Consider the following 14,651-nt stretch of genomic DNA (forward strand, 5'->3'; position numbering starts at 1 on the left):
TCCGACAATTGTGTTTGTGCCATGGATTGGCTACAAAATACCGGCAGTTCGGATCCCAACAGTCAGAATATCGACATCGGTATCCCGCTGTTCAGAATCACGACAGATCATAGTAAGTGTATTCACCCTACCCAAAATCCTACCCACAATCCCTTCCTGCAGTCTGACCCTAATCCTCTGCAGTTTAACCCCAACATCCCACAATTCTTTAGCCCAAGCATAATCTCCCCGCTAGTGCCTAACCCAATCCCCAAGTCCAGAACTTTCCTGCTGTCGGTAATCTGACTGTCGGATTCTGACTCCGTCCTGTTACATCCATTCAACATTAATGTGACTCTTGGTTAAATAGTTGTGTCACATGTTCGATAGGGATGCAGTTAAGTTCCTGACAGGATCCCGGTGGTCGAAATACCAACGCTGGAATCCCGACAGCATCAAAATGACTACTGTCAAAATCCCGAGCGAAGCCTGGTATTCCCACTAAGGTGGTGGTCCACACCACCTCACCGAGCACAAAGCGTGGTGAGCACATAGAGACCACGAGGGGACATGCTGCGCTTGATGACAGGATTTTGACGGCCAGGATTTTGGTGTCGGTATATCGACCACTGGGATACCGACTGACGGGAAATCATGCTGAATCCATTAAATATACTGTATATACAGATGGGACCCTGCTCATCTATCCCTTTACTATGATTATCAAAGCTGTCGGACTTAATCCCCTGCTGTAATGAGTTAATCCCCTGCTGTATTGTTCTCTCTGTATTGTATTGCAGATGAAAGGTGTCACTACTGAGGGCCTGAGCTGACGGAAGGCAGCCTCAGTTGTAGGGGCTGAGATGTACCGGAACCTGGGAGGTTGTATCAGACCCCTGGACATGTAAGTAACATGAAGAGAAACCGCCCGAAGGCGTGACCACGACAACTTGAGTAAAAGTCAATGATATTTATTTATGACAAACTCCATGCATCACAGTAGCAGTAAAAAGAAACATAAAAATCAGCAGAGAAATAATAATACAGTTCCTGGGTACTACAGGGTGGCAGGGGCCACAGAGCTCTGGTGGTATGAGACAGTTCTTATTATCTGCAAGTTGGAAAGTCCTTACCAGGCTCAACTGTAGCAATGAGGAAAGCCCAGGGTCGTACCAGCTGGTGTTCCAGGGAAAGCTGGACTGCTGTAGATAAAATGCTGCTGTGGGTACTGGTTAGAACCAGACAGGTGTTGGCACGGAGTGGATACTGGCTGGAACCAGTTAAATAATAAATAAAGCTTGAGAGCGATGAAATATAGATGAAATGTAGAATTTGAGAGCGGAGAAATAATAATACCGGTGGAGAGTGGTAAACTGCAGAAAGGACACCGGACCTTTAAGAGAAGCTGTACACTGCTGGAAGCTGAGCTGGAAGCAGGTGATGTTGTAGCTGGAAACAGGTGAGTCCAGAATGGATCGGAGAGTCAGGCTACACCGCAGATGGAATGCTGGTGCGGGTCTCTATAGCAGAAGTCTGGAGACAGGAGCTGGAACCTGGAAGACAATCACAGGAGAGAGACAAACTGGAACTAGGTTTGACAACCAAAGCACTGACGCCTTCCTTGCTCAGGCACAACCTATTTATACCTGCAGCAAGGAAGGCATTGGTTAGGCAATTATGCAAATTAATAATACTGACAACAGATTGGTAGGAATGATCAGCTGACAGAATCCAAGATGGCTGCGCCCATGCAGACACTTGGAGGGAAGTTTGGTTTGTAATCCATGTGGTCTGGAAAACAGTAATGGCGGCGCCGGCCACCGGAGACAGGAGATGCCAGGCTGACAGATGCACATTCGACCACGCGGACACAGCGGAGGCCGCGGCTGACGTAATCGCCACTCTGAATGCAGAAGCTCAGGGACGGCGGCGGAGGCCGCGGGAGACGCCATGCCAGATGTATAAGGCGTTACTGTGACCGCGTCCAGAGAGACAGGAGAGGATGCGGGAATGTGCACATCAGGATAACAGATGGGATCCGGTCCTGGAGCGCTGAGCCAGCCTTAGGAGGCATCTGATGGGTAAGAAATGGCGTCCAGATACCCGGATCGTGACAGCACCCCCCCCTTTAGGAGTGGCCCCAGGACACTTCTTTGGCTTTTGAGGAAACTTGGAATGGAATCTCCGGACCAAGGCAGGAGCATGGACATCAGAAGCATTGGTCCATGAACGTTCCTCAGGGCCATAACCCTTCCAGTCAATAAGATACTGAAGTTGACCGTAACGGTGACGTGAGTCCAGGATCTTGGCCACTTCATACTCAACGCCTCGTTGAGTTTGGACTTTCGGAGTTGGAGGAAGTGAGGAATGAAACTGATTCAAGATTAGCGGTTTCAACAGGGAAACATGGAATGTCCTGGGTATTTTTAAGAAGGGAGGCAACTGGAGTCTGTAAGCAACAGGATTGATGACTTGATCAATTTTAAAAGGACCGATGTAGCGAGGTGCAAACTTCATACTGGGAACTCTTAACCTCAAATTCTTCGTGGATAACCATACCCGATCACCCACCTTGAGAGCAGGAACTGCTCGACGCTTCCTATCCGCAAACTTCTTGTACCTGAACGATGCCTTGAGCAGAGCTGATCGTACGCTCTTCCAGATATTGGCAAACTGATGCAAGGTGATTTCCACTGCGGGAACAGAAGTTGCTGGAAGCGGTTGGAACTCAGGGACAATGGTGTTGAAGAAGATGAAGAATGATACTGGTTGTTATGACAGAACTCGGCCCAGGGAAGTAATTGAACCCAGTCATCTTGAGAGGAGGACACATAGATGCGGAGGAAGGACTCCAAGTCCTGATTCACCCTCTCAGTTTGACCATTGGTCTGAGGATGGTAAGCCGTGGAAAACTTTAGCTTGACTTGGAGGACTTGACATAAACTTCGCCAGAATTTGGCTGTGAATTGAACTCCTCGATCTGAGATAATTTCTTCTGGAAGACCGTGGAGTCGGAAGATCTCTTGTATGAATACTTGAGCCAACTTGGAAGCTGACGGAAGACCGGTGAGAGGAATGAAGTGTGCCATCTTGGTGAACTGGTCAACTACCACCCAGATGGTATTGAACTTGTTGCACATGGGCAAATCTGTAATAAAATCCATCGACAAATGGGTCCATGGTCGACGGGGAACAGATAGTGGAACCAGTTGCCCCGCAGGCGACTGGCGGGATACTTTATGTTGAGCACACTTTGGGCAAGATGCAATAAACTCCAAAACGTCCTTTTTCAGAGTTGGCCACCAATAGGACCTAGAGATAAACTCCAGGGTTTTTTGGATACCTGTATGTCCGGCAAAGCGGGAAGCATGGGCCCAATGCATGAGCTTCTTCCTTAGTGTCGGCTTCACAAAACTTTTCCTTGATGGGGGCGTAGAGTCCATCCCTACCGTGGAGAATGCCAACGGATTTATAATAGGATGCTTGTCTGAAGACTCTGACTCATTTTCTTGCTCCCATGAGCGGGAAAGGGCATCGGCCTTGCGATTCTGAGAGCCCGGACAGAACTGGAGTTTAAAGTCGAACCTGGAAAAGAAAAGTGCCCATCTGGCCTGACGAGGGTTGAGACATTGTGCGCCTTTCAGATATAGAAGGTTCTTGTGGTCTGTAAGGATGGTGATTGAATGAGAAGCTCCCTCCAACAGATATCTCCACTCCTCTAGAGCGAGCTTGATGGCTAGCAACTCCTGGTCGCCAATGGCATAGTTGCGCTCCGCTGGGGAGAACTTCCGTGAGAAGAAACTGCAAGGATGTAAATGGCCATCTTTAGCCCTCTGAGATAACACCGCTCCTACTCCAACGGAGGAGGCATCCACCTCTAAGATGAAAGGAGAGTCGATGTCAGGCTGTTTCAGGACAGGCGCAGAGATGAACCTCTGTTTTAAAAGATGAAAAGCTTGCATGGCTTCTTCAGACCACTTGGACGGGTTAGCACCCTTCTTGGTGAAAGCAGTAATAGGCGCCACAATGGTGGAAAAGTCTCGTATAAACTTTCGGTAATAATTGGCGAACCCTAAGAACCTCTGGACCCCTTTGAGGTTTAAGGGTACCGGCCAATTCTGGATTGCTTGTAGTTTCTCAGGATCCATCTCTAGTCCGGAACCGGACACAATGTACCCTAGAAACGGAATGGACTTGACTTCAAAGACGCATTTCTCTAATTTGCAATAGAGATGATTGACACGGAGACGGGACAGAACCTCCTTTACCCAAAAACGATGTTCCTCTAAATTGTTGGCAAAAATGAGGATATCATCTAGATAGACCACGACATGACGGTATAGAATGTCTCTGAAGATCTCATTGACGAAATGCTGGAAGACAGCTGGAGCATTGCTCAATCCGAAGGGCATGACGAGGTACTCATAATGTCCGTCACGGGTGTTAAATGCGGTCTTCCACTCGTCACCCTCACGGATCCGGATGAGATTGTATGCACCTCTCAAGTCCAGCTTTGTAAAGATGGTAGCTCCGCTAACTCTGTCAAAGAGCTCAGTAATCAGGGGTAAAGGATAGCGGTTCTTGATGGTAATGTCGTTCAAACCTCTGTAGTCGATGCACGGCCGCAGACCACCATGTTTCTTTTTTACAAAAAAGAAGCCTGCGCCGGCTGGAGAAGAAGAAGGTCGAATGAACCCCTTTGCTAGGTTCTCTTTAATGTATTCCTCCATAGAATGCGTCTCGGGCAGAGACAACGGATAAGTTCGGCCTCGAGGTGGAACCTTCCCTGGAACGAGATCAATCGGGCAGTCCCATTCTCTATGAGGAGGAAGGATATCAGCAGAAGCTTTACTGAACACATCCGTGAAATCTTGATATGGAGGAGGTGGAACATCAGACGACCTGGGGGAGGAAGAACAGACAGGCAACACTTTAAACAAACATGTCTCAGCACAGGAGGGACCCCATGCCAGGATTTGCGTAGTCATCCAATCAATTGTAGGATTGTGAAGACGGAGCCATGGAAGGCCCAGGACCACAGGATGTGTGGCTCTTGGAATCACTAAAAGTGAAATGAGTTCGGAATGAAGAACTCCCACTCTCAGACGAACTGATAGAGTCCTTAGAGAAATAACTGTATCAAAAATTTTACTGCCATCCACGGCAGTTAAGGAAATGGAGGAAGGAAGTCTCTCGGTGGGTAGGGACCACTGTTTAACATAGGCTTCGGTAATAAAGTTCCCAGCTGCTCCGGAATCCAGGAGGGCAATGACGTTCTGATAACGTTGAGCAACTTGAAGCGAGACTGGGAGATTACAATCTTGAGGATATGGAGAGGAGATCATTACTCCTAGCCGGCCCTCTCCTTGGCGAGCTAGGATTTGGAGTTTCCCGGACGTTTGGGACAGGCATTAATGGTGTGAGACGGAGCTGCACAATACAGACAGAGAGACTCGGAGAGACGTCTTCGGCGCTCAGCAGGAGTTAAACGGGAACGGCCAATTTGCATGGGTTCATCTTTAGTTGGTGACAGTTGGCGAGGAGGAGGAGCAGAAGATTTTGGAGCAGATGATCTTCCACGCTCAGTTGCTCTCTCTCTGAAACGTAAGTCAACTTTCGTACAAAGTGAGATTAGCTCATCCAACTTGGAGGGTAAGTCTCTGGTAGCTAACTCATCTTTAATACGCTCGGATAAACCATGCCAGAATGCAGCATACAGGGCCTCGTCGTTCCATGCCAGTTCGGATGCCAGAATCTGGAACTGTATAAGATATTGTCCTACAGTACATGATCCCTGGCGTAAACGGAGAATCTCAGGCGAAGCTGAAGTTACCCGGTCTGGCTCGTCGAAGATGCGCCTGAATGTTGACACGAATGCAGTGTAAGAAGATAGCAGGGTGTCGGACCTCTCCCATAACGGTGATGCCCAGTCAAGGGCTGAGCCACTGAGAAGAGAGATGATGTAGGCAATTTTTGTACGGTCACTGGGAAAATTGCCAGGTTGTAGCTCAAACTGAATCTCACACTGGTTGAGAAATCCCCTGCAGAATCTTGGAGATCCGTCAAATTTTGCTGGCGTTGGAAGATGAAGACGTGGAGCAGAAACGGGTAAGGTGGGTGGGGTTATAGTTGGAGTCACTGTGGTTGACGCCCCAGATGCGCCTGATCCACGGAGAGTTGTCTGAATCCCATCCAGCCGAGTAGAGAGATCCTGGAGACAGCGGATGATGTGGCCCTGTGCAGCCTCCTGATGTTCAAGTCGGGCTGCCAGTTCTTGCATCGGCCTGGCCGCTTGATCCTGGTCTCCGGCTGGATTCATTAGGTCAGTGCTTACTGTCACAACTGAGGGCCTGAGCTGACGGAAGGCAGCCTCAGTTGTAGGGGCTGAGATGTACCGGAACCTGGGAGGTTGTATCAGACCCCTGGACATGTAAGTAACATGAAGAGAAACCGCCCGAAGGCGTGACCACGACAACTTGAGTAAAAGTCAATGATATTTATTTATGACAAACTCCATGCATCACAGTAGCAGTAAAAAGAAACATAAAAATCAGCAGAGAAATAATAATACAGTTCCTGGGTACTACAGGGTGGCAGGGGCCACAGAGCTCTGGTGGTATGAGACAGTTCTTATTATCTGCAAGTTGGAAAGTCCTTACCAGGCTCAACTGTAGCAATGAGGAAAGCCCAGGGTCGTACCAGCTGGTGTTCCAGGGAAAGCTGGACTGCTGTAGATAAAATGCTGCTGTGGGTACTGGTTAGAACCAGACAGGTGTTGGCACGGAGTGGATACTGGCTGGAACCAGTTAAATAATAAATAAAGCTTGAGAGCGATGAAATATAGATGAAATGTAGAATTTGAGAGCGGAGAAATAATAATACCGGTGGAGAGTGGTAAACTGCAGAAAGGACACCGGACCTTTAAGAGAAGCTGTACACTGCTGGAAGCTGAGCTGGAAGCAGGTGATGTTGTAGCTGGAAACAGGTGAGTCCAGAATGGATCGGAGAGTCAGGCTACACCGCAGATGGAATGCTGGTGCGGGTCTCTATAGCAGAAGTCTGGAGACAGGAGCTGGAACCTGGAAGACAATCACAGGAGAGAGACAAACTGGAACTAGGTTTGACAACCAAAGCACTGATGCCTTCCTTGCTCAGGCACAACCTATTTATACCTGCAGCAAGGAAGGCATTGGTTAGGCAATTATGCAAATTAATAATACTGACAACAGATTGGTAGGAATGATCAGCTGACAGAATCCAAGATGGCTGCGCCCATGCAGACACTTGGAGGGAAGTTTGGTTTGTAATCCATGTGGTCTGGAAAACAGTAATGGCGGCGCCGGCCACCGGAGACAGGAGATGTCAGGCTGACAGATGCACATTCAACCACGCGGACACAGCGGAGGCCGCGGCTGACGTAATCGCCACTCTGAATGCAGAAGCTCAGGGACGGCGGCGGAGGCCGCGGGAGACGCCATGCCAGATGTATAAGGCGTTACTGTGACCGCGTCCAGAGAGACAGGAGAGGATGCGGGAATGTGCACATCAGGATAACAGATGGGATCCGGTCCTGGAGCGCTGAGCCAGCCTTAGGAGGCATCTGATGGGTAAGAAATGGCGTCCAGATACCCGGATCGTGACAGCACCCCCCCCTTTAGGAGTGGCCCCAGGACACTTCTTTGGCTTTTGAGGAAACTTGGAATGGAATCTCCGGACCAAGGCAGGAGCATGGACATCAGAAGCATTGGTCCATGAACGTTCCTCAGGGCCATAACCCTTCCAGTCAATAAGATACTGAAGTTGACCGTAACGGTGACGTGAGTCCAGGATCTTGGCCACTTCATACTCAACGCCTCGTTGAGTTTGGACTTTCGGAGTTGGAGGAAGTGAGGAATGAAACTGATTCAAGATTAGCGGTTTCAACAGGGAAACATGGAATGTCCTGGGTATTTTTAAGAAGGGAGGCAACTGGAGTCTGTAAGCAACAGGATTGATGACTTGATCAATTTTAAAAGGACCGATGTAGCGAGGTGCAAACTTCATACTGGGAACTCTTAACCTCAAATTCTTCGTGGATAACCATACCCGATCACCCACCTTGAGAGCAGGAACTGCTCGACGCTTCCTATCCGCAAACTTCTTGTACCTGAACGATGCCTTGAGCAGAGCTGATCGTACGCTCTTCCAGATATTGGCAAACTGATGCAAGGTGATATCCACTGCGGGAACAGAAGTTGCTGGAAGCGGTTGGAACTCAGGGACTTTAGGGTGGAATCCAAAGTTGGCGAAGAATGGTGTTGAAGAAGATGAAGAATGATACTGGTTGTTATGACAGAACTCGGCCCAGGGAAGTAATTGAACCCAGTCATCTTGAGAGGAGGACACATAGATGCGGAGGAAGGACTCCAAGTCCTGATTCACCCTCTCAGTTTGACCATTGGTCTGAGGATGGTAAGCCGTGGAAAACTTTAGCTTGACTTGGAGGACTTGACATAAACTTCGCCAGAATTTGGCTGTGAATTGAACTCCTCGATCTGAGATAATTTCTTCTGGAAGACCGTGGAGTCGGAAGATCTCTTGTATGAATACTTGAGCCAACTTGGAAGCTGACGGAAGACCGGTGAGAGGAATGAAGTGTGCCATCTTGGTGAACCGGTCAACTACCACCCAGATGGTATTGAACTTGTTGCACATGGGCAAATCTGTAATAAAATCCATCGACAAATGGGTCCATGGTCGACGTGGAACAGATAGTGGAACCAGTTGCCCCGCAGGCGACTGGCGGGATACTTTATGTTGAGCACACTTTGGGCAAGATGCAATAAACTCCAAAACGTCCTTTTTCAGAGTTGGCCACCAATAGGACCTAGAGATAAACTCCAGGGTTTTTTGGATACCTGTATGTCCGGCAAAGCGGGAAGCATGGGCCCAATGCATGAGCTTCTTCCTTAGTGTCGGCTTCACAAAACTTTTCCTTGATGGGGGCGTAGAGTCCATCCCTACCGTGGAGAATGCCAACGGATTTATAATAGGATGCTTGTCTGAAGACTCTGACTCATTTTCTTGCTCCCATGAGCGGGAAAGGGCATCGGCCTTGCGATTCTGAGAGCCCGGACAGAAATGGAGTTTAAAGTCGAACCTGGAAAAGAAAAGTGCCCATCTGGCCTGACGAGGGTTGAGACATTGTGCGCCTTTCAGATATAGAAGGTTCTTGTGGTCTGTAAGGATGGTGATTGAATGAGAAGCTCCCTCCAACAGATATCTCCACTCCTCTAGAGCGAGCTTGATGGCTAGCAACTCCTGGTCGCCAATGGCATAGTTGCGCTCCGCTGGGGAGAACTTCCGTGAGAAGAAACTGCAAGGATGTAAATGGCCATCTTTAGCCCTCTGAGATAACACCGCTCCTACTCCAACGGAGGAGGCATCCACCTCTAAGATGAAAGGAGAGTCGATGTCAGGCTGTTTCAGGACAGGCGCAGAGATGAACCTCTGTTTTAAAAGATGAAAAGCTTGCATGGCTTCTTCAGACCACTTGGACGGGTTAGCACCCTTCTTGGTGAAAGCAGTAATAGGCGCCACAATGGTGGAAAAGTCTCGTATAAACTTTCGGTAATAATTGGCGAACCCTAAGAACCTCTGGACCCCTTTGAGGGTTAAGGGTACCGGCCAATTCTGGATTGCTTGTAGTTTCTCAGGATCCATCTCTAGTCCGGAACCGGACACAATGTACCCTAGAAACGGAATGGACTTGACTTCAAAGACGCATTTCTCTAATTTGCAATAGAGATGATTGACACGGAGACGGGACAGAACCTCCTTTACCCAAAAACGATGTTCCTCTAAATTGTTGGCAAAAATGAGGATATCATCTAGATAGACCACGACATGACGGTATAGAATGTCTCTGAAGATCTCATTGACGAAATGCTGGAAGACAGCTGGAGCATTGCTCAATCCGAAGGGCATGACGAGGTACTCATAATGTCCGTCACGGGTGTTAAATGCGGTCTTCCACTCGTCACCCTCACGGATCCGGATGAGATTGTATGCACCTCTCAAGTCCAGCTTTGTAAAGATGGTAGTGTTATGCACACCAGTGCCTGCAGGAAAGTACTGGTGTCAGAACTGTTATGCACTCCAGTGTCTGCAGGAATGTACTGGTGTTTGAACTGTTATGCAAAACAAATGGACTCACAGACAAACTGGGGAATATGACATAACGTACACAGAAGGTGATAGGGTAACAAAATACACACAAAGTGAACAGAGAAGCCCAGAGGCTAAGGAACTGGGTATCTCCCTTGTATTAGAACTGCTCCAAAACGTCCTTTTTCAGAGTTGGCCACCAATAGGACCTAGAGATAAACTCCAGGGTTTTTTGGATACCTGTATGTCCGGCAAAGCGGGAAGCATGGGCCCAATGCATGAGCTTCTTCCTTAGTGTCGGCTTCACAAAACTTTTCCTTGATGGGGGCGTAGAGTCCATCCCTACCGTGGAGAATGCCAACGGATTTATAATAGGATGCTTGTCTGAAGACTCTGACTCATTTTCTTGCTCCCATGAGCGGGAAAGGGCATCGGCCTTGCGATTCTGAGAGCCCGGACAGAACTGGAGTTTAAAGTCGAACCTGGAAAAGAAAAGTGCCCATCTGGCCTGACGAGGGTTGAGACATTGTGCGCCTTTCAGATATAGAAGGTTCTTGTGGTCTGTAAGGATGGTGATTGAATGAGAAGCTCCCTCCAACAGATATCTCCACTCCTCTAGAGCGAGCTTGATGGCTAGCAACTCCTGGTCGCCAATGGCATAGTTGCGCTCCGCTGGGGAGAACTTCCGTGAGAAGAAACTGCAAGGATGTAAATGGCCATCTTTAGCCCTCTGAGATAACACCGCTCCTACTCCAACGGAGGAGGCATCCACCTCTAAGATGAAAGGAGAGTCGATGTCAGGCTGTTTCAGGACAGGCGCAGAGATGAACCTCTGTTTTAAAAGATGAAAAGCTTGCATGGCTTCTTCAGACCACTTGGACGGGTTAGCACCCTTCTTGGTGAAAGCAGTAATAGGCGCCACAATGGTGGAAAAGTCTCGTATAAACTTTCGGTAATAATTGGCGAACCCTAAGAACCTCTGGACCCCTTTGAGGGTTAAGGGTACCGGCCAATTCTGGATTGCTTGTAGTTTCTCAGGATCCATCTCTAGTCCGGAACCGGACACAATGTACCCTAGAAACGGAATGGACTTGACTTCAAAGACGCATTTCTCTAATTTGCAATAGAGATGATTGACACGGAGACGGGACAGAACCTCCTTTACCCAAAAACGATGTTCCTCTAAATTGTTGGCAAAAATGAGGATATCATCTAGATAGACCACGACATGACGGTATAGAATGTCTCTGAAGATCTCATTGACGAAATGCTGGAAGACAGCTGGAGCATTGCTCAATCCGAAGGGCATGACGAGGTACTCATAATGTCCGTCACGGGTGTTAAATGCGGTCTTCCACTCGTCACCCTCACGGATCCAGATGAGATTGTATGCACCTCTCAAGTCCAGCTTTGTAAAGATGGTAGTGTTATGCACACCAGTGCCTGCAGGAAAGTACTGGTGTCAGAACTGTTATGCACTCCAGTGTCTGCAGGAATGTACTGGTGTTTGAACTGTTATGCAAAACAAATGGACTCACAGACAAACTGGGGAATATGACATAACGTACACAGAAGGTGATAGGGTAACAAAATACACACAAAGTGAACAGAGATGCCCAGAGGCTAAGGAACTGGGTATCTCCCTTGTATTAGAACTGCTAGGATGGAAAAAGCAAGATGTTGTGTTTTAATACGTAGAGAACCCGAAATGCTGTTGCTAAGGGCAACAGCAAAACCCTAAAGGGTTACCAACGGGTGTGGCAGTAAACTCCTTGGTCAGAGATGGAATGATAGACACAAGGAGAGTCTCCACAATCCTAATTCTCACTTGCCGTGCACAGGTTTTAGCTTACTGCCACTAAACTGACCCCTGACACCTAGCACAGTGAGACAGGATTAGACAGGCAAGTCTTAGAATACAGCCGCAAACTTGCTAAGTTCACAGAGTAGTAACAGAACCCCAGCAAGCTAAACGACTGACTCCAGTCTTACTGCTAGGTTTGGATTGGCAGAGTGTAATACCAAATCCCCAGGCCTATTTGCAGTAAGCAACAAACAAATACAAAGCTACACAGTACTGGCTAACTTTCATGAACTGACTAACCAACAAAGATTCAGCAGCATCTGCTTACTCTGAAAAGAGGCCTTATAAAGCAGGTGCTGTCCACGCCCCACTCAGACCTCACAGACTGTGAGCACAAAAACCAGCACCGGATCCCCTGCCGTGCACAGAGCCTATAACCACTGCACAGCAAAAGACCCGAACCGGAGTATCAGCTGCGCTCAGGTTACTCCAGTAGCACTTTTCTCCCGGTTGCCATGACGACGTGGCAGCACAGGGCAGGAGACCCTAACAGGTAGCTCCGCTAACTCTGTCAAAGAGCTCAGTAATCAGGGGTAAAGGATAGCGGTTCTTGATGGTAATGTCGTTCAAACCTCTGTAGTCGATGCACGGCCGCAGACCACCATGTTTCTTTTTTACAAAAAAGAAGCCTGCGCCGGCTGGAGAAGAAGAAGGTCGAATGAACCCCTTTGCTAGGTTCTCTTTAATGTATTCCTCCATAGAATGCGTCTCGGGCAGAGACAACGGATAAGTTCGGCCTCGAGGTGGAACCTTCCCTGGAACGAGATCAATCGGGCAGTCCCATTCTCTATGAGGAGGAAGGATATCAGCAGAAGCTTTACTGAACACATCCGTGAAATCTTGATATGGAGGAGGTGGAACATCAGACGACCTGGGGGAGGAAGAACAGACAGGCAACACTTTAAACAAACATGTCTCAGCACAGGAGGGACCCCATGCCAGGATTTGCGTAGTCGTCCAATCAATTGTAGGATTGTGAAGACGGAGCCATGGAAGGCCCAGGACCACAGGATGTGTGGCTCTTGGAATCACTAAAAGTGAAATGAGTTCGGAATGAAGAACTCCCACTCTCAGACGAACTGGTAGAGTCCTTAGAGAAATAACTGTATCAAAAATTTTACTGCCATCCACGGCAGTTAAGGAAATGGAGGAAGGAAGTCTCTCGGTGGGTAGGGACCACCGTTTAACATAGGCTTCGGTAATAAAGTTCCCAGCTGCTCCGGAATCCAGGAGGGCAATGACGTTCTGATAACGTTGAGCAACTTGAAGCGAGACTGGGAGATTACAATCTTGAGGATATGGAGAGGAGATCATTACTCCTAGCCGGCCCTCTCCTTGGCGAGCTAGGATTTGGAGTTTCCCGGACGTTTGGGACAGGCATTAATGGTGTGAGACGGAGCTGCACAATACAGACAGAGAGACTCGGAGAGACGTCTTCGGCGCTCAGCAGGAGTTAAACGGGAACGGCCAATTTGCATGGGTTCATCTTTAGTTGGTGACAGTTGGCGAGGAGGAGGAGCAGAAGATTTTGGAGCAGATGATCTTCCACGCTCAGTTGCTCTCTCTCTGAAACGTAAGTCAACTTTCGTACAAAGTGAGATTAGCTCATCCAACTTGGAGGGTAAGTCTCTGGTAGCTAACTCATCTTTAATACGCTCGGATAAACCATGCCAGAATGCAGCATACAGGGCCTCGTCGTTCCATGCCAGTTCGGATGCCAGAATCTGGAACTGTATAAGATATTGTCCTACAGTACATGATCCCTGGCGTAAACGGAGAATCTCAGGCGAAGCTGAAGTTACCCGGCCTGGCTCGTCGAAGATGCGCCTGAATGTTGACACGAATGCAGTGTAAGAAGATAGCAGGGTGTCGGACCTCTCCCATAACGGTGATGCCCAGTCAAGGGCTGAGCCACTGAGAAGAGAGATGATGTAGGCAATTTTTGTACGGTCACTGGGAAAATTGCCAGGTTGTAGCTCAAACTGAATCTCACACTGGTTGAGAAATCCCCTGCAGAATCTAGGAGATCCGTCAAATTTTGCTGGCGTTGGAAGATGAAGACGTGGAGCAGAAACGGGTAAGGTGGGTGGGGTTATAGTTGGAGTCACTGTGGTTGACGCCCCAGATGCGCCTGATCCACGGAGAGTTGTCTGAATCCCATCCAGCCGAGTAGAGAGATCCTGGAGACAGCGGATGATGTGGCCCTGTGCAGCCTCCTGATGTTCAAGTCGGGCTGCCAGTTCTTGCATCGGCCTGGCCGCTTGATCCTGGTCTCCGGCTGGATTCATTAGGTCAGTGCTTACTGTCACAACTGAGGGCCTGAGCTGACGGAAGGCAGCCTCAGTTGTAGGGGCTGAGATGTACCGGAACCTGGGAGGTTGTATCAGACCCCTGGACATGTAAGTAACATGAAGAGAAACCGCCCGAAGGCGTGACCACGACAACTTGAGTAAAAGTCAATGATATTTATTTATGACAAACTCCATGCATCACAGTAGCAGTAAAAAGAAACATAAAAATCAGCAGAGAAATAATAATACAGTTCCTGGGTACTACAGGGTGGCAGGGGCCACAGAGCTCTGGTGGTATGAGACAGTTCTTATTATCTGCAAGTTGGAAAGTCCTTACCAGGCTCAACTGTAGCAATGAGGAAAGCCCAGGG

This window comes from Pseudophryne corroboree, chromosome 6, assembly GCF_028390025.1.
Source record: "Pseudophryne corroboree isolate aPseCor3 chromosome 6, aPseCor3.hap2, whole genome shotgun sequence".
Lineage (NCBI taxonomy): Eukaryota > Metazoa > Chordata > Amphibia > Anura > Myobatrachidae > Pseudophryne > Pseudophryne corroboree.